The 8,488-nt window shown below is 40.7% G+C and overlaps 1 protein-coding gene across 3 annotated transcripts in view; it reads left to right on the forward strand.

Moving 5' to 3' along the window:
* Positions 1-8,488, forward strand: part of Tbc1d19 (TBC1 domain family member 19) — a 115,667-nt gene that overhangs the window by 13,091 nt on the left and 94,088 nt on the right. The gene's annotated exons all lie outside the window — the stretch shown is intronic.

Consider the following 8,488-nt stretch of genomic DNA (forward strand, 5'->3'; position numbering starts at 1 on the left):
CAGGAAAGCACAACATTCCCAGGTCTTCCTTATAATAAAAAGCACGCATGTCAAGGAAGCGGAAAAGGAAGGGCCCAAGATGGCAGCAGGCAGGTCAGAGGTAATGGGAGTGGGCGTGGCTTGTCCCTTAAAGCGACGGGAAAGCACAACAAATACAGATACTTCTCTGTGAATCAGAATTCTCCTTGTTGAGTGGTCAAAATAAAGTATAGAAATAAGACACTAGAACTGTATCAGAGTGAAGTTGTGCCTTTTAAGTACTGATTGAATGTTAGCAAGAGACAACTCATTCTCAGTGTGTAGTAAAGCTGCCTTCAATGTGGTTTACACAGCTGGATTTCCAATAGTGTTTCGAGTGACTATCAGGGAGGCTCATGTTACTAGATCATTTATTAGAACCAGGATGCAGTAGCATATGGTGCTGAGTTACTGCCCTGTTCTGTGTATTGTTTTGTGTGGTGACTGTGGCTATGGTCCTGGACTCAGACCCAGATCTTTGAACCTACTAGGCAAGCCCTCTACCACTTAGCTACATCCTCAGCTACGCTATCCTGCTTCAATTCTCCATTTTCTAAAGACTTTAATAATTAACTTGAATGATTAGTGAATTTGTGTAAACTGAGACTGCACATTCATTTCCTGGCCACCCAGATCCAAATAATCACACAGAAACTATATTAATTACTATACTGCTTGGCCTGTTGTCTCAGGCTTCTTAGTAACTAACTGTTACATCTTAAAACCAACCCATTCCTATTAATGTGTGTGTCTCCATGAGGCTGTGGCCTGCAGGTTAGGGTCAGGTAGAGTTATCCTTTGGCAGCTACGTGGCGTCTTCCTTACTCCGCCTACTCTCTCTATCTGTATCTCTTTCAGCCTGGCTATATTCTGCTAAGCCATTTGTCAAAACATTTTTATTCATTAGCCAATAAAAGCAACACATATACAGAAGGACATTCCACATCATCTCCCCTTTTATGTCTAACTAAAAAGTAAGATTTTAACTTTAACATAGCAAAACAGTTATCAAGCAAGAATTACAGTTACAATACTTCTTTGTGAGTTTAAAGTTTCATATGTAATATCTTTTATCATAACTAAGGAAAACTATAATTATCAACTCTTCAAAGACCCCAGAAGGATATAATATTACCTAAGTAAACAGGAAGTGCATTGTAAGCAACTTCCAAAGTTCTAGAATTTACATAGACATCTTGCTGCCTGGACAGTCACCCAAAGTTCTTCTGTAATGTTGGGGCATCCAACTTCAGCCTACAGGTCCATAGTATCCTGCAGACTTTTCCATGAAGCAGGAAATTTAAAGATATGTTCAGCCTTGTGATGGCAAAGTTCATCAGTTGCTTCCCCTGTGTTTTTCAGGATGTCTGGCAGTTTCTTCTGTGAAGCAGGAACCCTGAATGAACATCCCATCTTTTGGAAAGTTCAGTGGTCACTTTTCTGTGGGTCCTGCATGTCCGTTTCATACAGCATACCATAAAGTAGTTCAAATAAGAGCAGTTTCTTGCCCAAATGGCTAGAAAACTCCATAAGGAGACTCTTTGATACCCATCTTCCTCTTGAAGTAATTGGTGATGCCAGGAGCAGACACTTCTCACTGTTGAGAAAAGTCTAAGTTTCTTTCTTTTCTATTTATTTATTTATTTATTTATTTATTTATTTATTTATTTATTTAAAATTTCCACCTCCTCCCATCCTCCCCACTCCCTCTCCCTCTCCAGTCCTAAGAGAAGTCAGGGTGAACATGAGCAAGGAAGTCAGGACTGCAAGGGTTGCGTATACCCACGGAGACAGTGGGACTGATCTAGTGGGAGCTCACCAAGGCCAGCTGGACTGGGTCTGAACGACCGGACTCTCTGAATGTGGCTGATAATGAGGGTGGACTGAGAAGCCAATTATAATGACACTGGATTTTGATTCTACTGCATGTACTGGCTTTTTGGGAGCCTAGTCTATTTGGATGCACACCTTCCTAGACCTGGATGGGGGGGAGGTTGGACTTCCCACAAGGCAAGTCTAAGTTTCTATAACATTTTAAATACCATATTTCATAGATCTTTGAAGTGTTGAAGATTACCTATATAACTGAATTATATCTGTATATCTAAAAACCTAACTAACATAATTAAATGTTTGATTATTATAGAGGACTATCTATTAATCTATATTTCTTAATTATACATTACATTTTAAATGAACTACACAAATACAATAACTTAATAAGAGCAGAAATACATAGAAACAGTATAACAAATCAACCTTAAATTTGTATCAATAGACCAAGACCCATACCAATGCAAAGTATTCATCTCTATGTCATATCCCCTTTAAATGACAACAAACACCTACAAACAATCATTGTAGGAATATGGGTGTTGTTTTCTCCAAACTGCTTCCTACTGTTTGTTGGTTGATTTTTTAGGGTTCATGGAGACCTTTCAGAGGGGGTCTTGTTCCATCAAACGACATTATTCTGGAAGGAATCCACAGGTTCTCATCTTCTGTGGAAACAAAAGTAGAACCTCTTTTCCAAGGCAACATATTCTTAGACCCAAATTCTGAAGTCAAGATACCTTTATGTCGGTTTAACTTAGCAGTTCCCAGAATCAAATGTCTCTCTGCAGTCAAAAAATTCAAAGAAAACATAATAATATACATAATTTAGACTTTCTGTATATTTTCCATCTTTACGTGGCTTATTTTTATTTACTCTCTTAATCTATGACTGTCTGTACTCTTTTATATTACTTTTACTGTCTCTAAAGACTTTGTTGTATTTTACTCTCTTTCTTCTGTCTCCCAAGCCTACATACATTTTTAACTACACTGTGTCTCGTTTAGAGGTCTTTTATGTCTGAATCTGTCCTATTGTGTCAGAAAATCCTTTTCTGACAAGGAACATTTTAAAATGGTAAGCAGTGTGGTTGCAGCAACCCCGGCTGCTATCTCTGCCTCTCTTGACCTTTTGATATGGCGGAGGTACATTTACTGCCAGCTCTTTGAGCCATGTTCACTGCCTCAGCTCCAGAGATACAGTGAGTCTATGTCGCCATTAAGCAACTTGTAACATGCTCACAAACTCCATTAAGTGCTCTATAACAGGACCAGCAAGAACCAGGAAGCTGATTCTTAAAGGAGCTGTGTAGTTTTTGCTGCTAACGCTGAGTCAAGTAGCCTTCTCTTAAAGGAATTGTGCCTCTGCTTGCCTCTAGAAAACAGAGCCCACCTCAGAAAATGCTGCTACCAAGAGGCTGTGCTTAACTCTGTTCTTTTGTGTCTAGAATTCCTTCCCAAGCTCTCTTAGGTTTTATGTGGATATGGTTGGCCCACATTGGCACCATTGTAAGCTGAGACTGCTCATTCATTTTCATCCAGCTCAGACCCAAATAATCACACAGAAACTATATTAATTACAATACTACTTGGACTATTAGCTCAGGCTTCTTATTAACTAACTCTTACATCTTAAATTAGCCCATTTCTATTAATCTGCATATCACCACGAGGCTGTGAGCTACTGGTAAATTTTAGGTTCTGTCTCCTTTGGCAGTTACATGGCAATTCCCTGCCTACTCTCTCTATATATCTCTTCTAGCCTGGCTATATTCTTCTAAGCCATTGGCTGAAAAAGCTTTGCTCATTAGCCAATAAAGTAACACATATACAGAAGGACATCCCACATCAAATTTGGTTTGTACCATGTCCAGTGGGGCTCTGGGAATGGATCTCACTGGGGCAATGAGGAGATGAAGAAAAGACAGACAGGCAGACAAATGGACATAAATCTTTGATCTGGTAAACTGGACTTTCTGCTAGAGAAACCTCAGGCTCTGTCCCTGCCCCCACCCTGACCCCAAGATCAGTATGCTTATTATTATAGAGTTGAACAGAGAGATAGGGTTATTGCATATAGATAATCTAGGAGGCAGGGTTTATGGTATATAGCTGAACCAAGGAGGTATATTTATCTACTCTTGTAGGGAAGTGGTCACATGCACTCAAGAGTCCCACTCACTTGGGCTTCCTTCGCTCTCTACAAGCTTGCATTTAGTATAAAATCTGTCGAGGAGGTCTAGCAACATTGAAATAGTGAAAATGTTTAGAAAGAATAGCAAGCTTTTCTCTTTAAATTCTTTAAATGATACTCTGTAAATCATTTCCAAATATAAGACAGAGAAGGGAAAGAAAAACAAGAGAAGCTAAATTTCCATTCGCCTTGGTCATTGTGAGTAATGAGCCGGAGGTTTACAGCTTTTAAAATACTCCTGGGAATAATGGACTGGAAATCATTCTACTCAGTTAAAAATAATTTTATGATGTTCCTTATTTATTTTGGGATAAAATTGGCTAAAAAGGTTAGAACATGGTTGGTCAATGTAATTTTGTCAAGCAGTAATTAATGTCAGAGTAATGTGTAGGATACAAAAGTAGAGATTGGCCCGTGTCCTTCAGGTAATTGGTCAGATAAGTGAGATGAGTGCTCTGGTATAGTCTCTGTGTTGCCACGGAGGATGTGGTGCTGTCTGTGCTAGGACCTGGGAAGGAGGCTTTGGAAGCCACTGTAGATTGTGATGAGGGAGCATTTTTCCTAAGGAAATGACATAAACAAAGGCTTGAAGCCCTCAAGGTATTTACAGTTGTGGGATCCCTGGATAAAATTTACCATGACTAGTGTGTACCATGATGAGAAACTGAGGACATCTTTAGTTTGGTCAAGCAGTACCAGCATTAGATCCATAGGGATAAAGTAGATTTACATTGTAAAGGGATATGTATGCCTGTTGAAAATTTCAGACTCCTTTGTATGTCTGGAGAGCCACAGCCAGGACATGTAGGCAGAGACTGTTTGTTTGTTTCTCAGCTGCCCAGCCCCGAAATAATCACACAGAAACTGTATTATTATAAGACTGCTTGGCCTATTAGCTCTCACTTCTTATTGGCTAGCTCTTATTTCTTAAATTAATCCATTTTTATTAATCTCTGTATTGCCATGTTGTTGTGGCCTACCGGTAAGTTCCCATTCAGCATCTGTCTCCTGCAGTGTCTACATAGCTTCTCTTTGACTCTATATAGTAAGTATTGCAGCTTGTGAGCTGGAGAAATAGTTCCCCAAGTAACAGGTCCTTACAACAGACCTGAGTTCAGTTGCCAGCACCCACATGGTAGCTCACAACTATCCATAACTCCAGTTGGAGGGTTCCAATGCCCTCTGGTCTCCATGAGCACCAGGCATGGAGCACATGCACCTCTAGCTTGGAATTCCTGCCTTTCCCTATTCTGCACTGCAACAGGCTCAAAATAGCTTCTTTATTAACCAGTGGTATTTACAGCATACAGAGGGGAATCCCAAATCAAGGGCAGACTTATATTTTAGGAAGAAAGCACTAGCAAGCAGATTGGAAAAGGAGATGTTGGTTCATTTATTCATTCATTCATTCATTCATTCATTCATTCATTCAGTAAGCATGTATTATGTATGTTCTTTGTGAAAATAAGTATTGTGGAAATAGGTTCAAAGATAGCTGCTCTAGTAGTGCTTGTCATTAAACAATGAGACATATACTTTTCCAATAAACATAGGAAATGAATTGATTGACAGTATGCTAGAAGCTAGTAAATGATAACAAAGAAGAAAAAGTACAGGACCTTGTGCATGCCAGGTGAGGAGTCCCATCTAAGATAACAACATGTCAAGTTCAGAGACTATTGTAATTATTCAAGTAAAAGTTGAGGCCTGGAACCATGACACCAACTCAGTAGGTAAGAGCACTTATTCTTACAGAGGACTCGAATTTGGTTCCCAGCACCCATGTCCAGTGCCCACCACTGTCTGTAACTCCAGATCTGAGGAGCTGACACCTTCTCCTTTGTAAATTTTAAAAGGGGGAATGAGAGGCCTAGACTAAAGGTGAGGCTTTAGAATGGAGAGAAGGGGTGTTTTGAAAGACATTTTTCCAAAAATGAAAGACATCTTTCATTTTTGAAGCTTTTTCATATAAACAAATGGCAAGTCTGTAGTGCATTGTTTCAAGGTGAATGACTGTGTAACACCTACCATGGAAGTGGCTAGGACTGTCACAGCCAGACCTCTCCATTTGCCTCAGAACTGCAGCCAGGTCCTCCCTGGCCTCCCGATGTTTATGGTAATCAACTTCCTGCATATGTGTATCTCTTGTATAGCTTAGTCTTGCCAACTTAAAAACTTTGAGATCCCTTGTCATTGTCTCTTAAGTCCTGGAAGTCCGAGCCACCAAATCCGCCTAGATTTATGTGATGCTGAGGCTCCCATGTCTGGTCCTCACATTCTCACAGCAAGCAGCAAGCAGCACTCTGTTCGCTGCATCTTCTGTCCAGCCTCTTCCTTTCATTTGTCTCAGCGTTTCTCATAGCCCGGACTCAACTGACTATAAACTCTTAGTACAGCTCACCATGCTCTGCCCTTTGTATGTTTTCTCAATTGACAGCTGGACCCCAGGCTTCATCAGACTCAGGTGTCACCCTTTGGCACAGCTATTGGTAGTAGAGTGTTCTTTCATTGAGTAGCACATACTGTCTAGGTGTCTCTTCTGCAGAGTACAGCTATGTGTCTGTACAATGTTTAGAATCAGCAATTCACTGGGGGTTGCAAAATGGAACATTTTAACCAGATGTGTTTTAGTTATTAGCTGTAATGCTTTAGTTTTTAGGTCTGCATTTCACTGAAATATATATTCATATACCACATCTATGCCTGGTGCCCATGGAGACCAGAGGGCATTGGAACCCTCTAACTGGAGTTATGGACAGTTGTGAGCTACCATGTGGGTGCTGGCAACTCAACTCAGGTTGGTTGTAAGGACCTGTTACTTGGGGAACTATTTCTCCAGCTCACAAGCTGCAATACTTACTGTATAAATATTTCTTGTTTACTGTTTGGTTTCTCAGTTGCACAGTTCTTATTAGAAAGTCAGCATGAGTGGGTTTTCTCTTTCTTACCAGTTCTCAAGGTAATGAGTTACTTCCGTGTGATCCACAGTTTCATTGCTCTGTCTATGTTTTCACGTTAGTGTGCTCTTATTAGAAAAGGGAGCCCTGATTGGCTGCACTGCTCTAGTTCCTTTCTATCTTACACTGGAGCAGACCAGCCCCTCGAGGCTTTAGGTCCTGCTTTTCAATTAACTCATTAAATGTTCAGGGTGTATTTGTCAGCTAGTTGGAGGTTCTCTTTCTTCCCACACATGTCAGGTGTTCCTGATCTTGGGCTTTTCTGCACATAGATGCTAACACTATTTAGGTCTCCTGGTTGCTAAGTGGTCACAGCCAGTTGTATTTTGGGTTTACGGTAGATATCACCTGGAATTTTGGATTGTTATTAATTGGTCTGTTTTTCATGTGATAATAAATAAGATTTAAAATAGAAGTTTCAGATAGGAGAGATGACTCAGCAGTTAAGAGTGTACACTGCTCTTGAGAGAACCCAGGTTTGGTCCCAGCATCCATGTGGGGTAGCTCCCAATGTCCTATAATTCCAGCTCCAGGGAGAACTGACGTCTATGCTTTCCACAGGCACCTGCACTTGTGTACACATCCTCCTGCACAGACAAAGACGTATAGCCACACCATTACAAATAATGCAATAAGTCTTACTAACTGTTGATGGCCACCAGCCTCCTCTTTCCAGAGGCTGAGCCATGGAGGAGTTTAAGTGCAGTTGAGAATAACTAAATTGGAAACTTTTGAGCTGTAAGATCAGGTGGGTGAGTTTCTCTGAAAAAGATTTAAAGATTTAAAGTTTGAGGAAAGGAGCAGGGGACGTGAGTGAGGGCAAGATTTGTTTTGGTGGGTTTGGCATGAGCATAAAATACCAGAAAGTAACAGAAATGTCCTGTTAAGAGCTTTGCTTCTAACCTTTCCCAGACAGAGCTATGTCATGAAACCCCTACACCTTGAGGGTGATCAACTCCATCGCAAGTAGGAAAAGAATACACTATTTATGGCAAAACTGCAGTGTGGAATGAAGCATGATTAGTAAAAACTCAAGAGTTAGAAATTAGGGTTCAACCTGAAGATCTGAAAAGCAAACATCCAGCCATTGACCCTTACCTCCACCTCAGTCTGAGATGGCGATCCTGCCTCCCAAATCTCAGAATGAGACTGTGTATTGAGAGCTGTTTCCTCCCGTTTTATAATTCTCTCTAGGGCTGGGATTAAAGGTGTGCACCACTCCATTTCTATAGCAACTAGTGACTAGTGTGGCTACTGGGATTAAAGGTGTATGTAACCATAACCTGGTCTGTAAGGCCGGTGGGACTGTTTTACTCTCAGATGTTCAGGCAGTCTTATTTATTAAAATACAATTGAAATGCTACTACAGTGGAATACAAAGCATCCATCTGATGATGGAAGAGACCTTTGTAGTGAGGAGGTGAGCAGGCCTGCTTTTTGCCCAGCCCGGCTCCCGCCTGGCTAGCTTTACATCCGAAATAACAAC

The sequence above is a fragment of the Microtus ochrogaster genome, linkage group LG1, assembly GCF_000317375.1.
Source record: "Microtus ochrogaster isolate Prairie Vole_2 linkage group LG1, MicOch1.0, whole genome shotgun sequence".
Lineage (NCBI taxonomy): Eukaryota > Metazoa > Chordata > Mammalia > Rodentia > Cricetidae > Microtus > Microtus ochrogaster.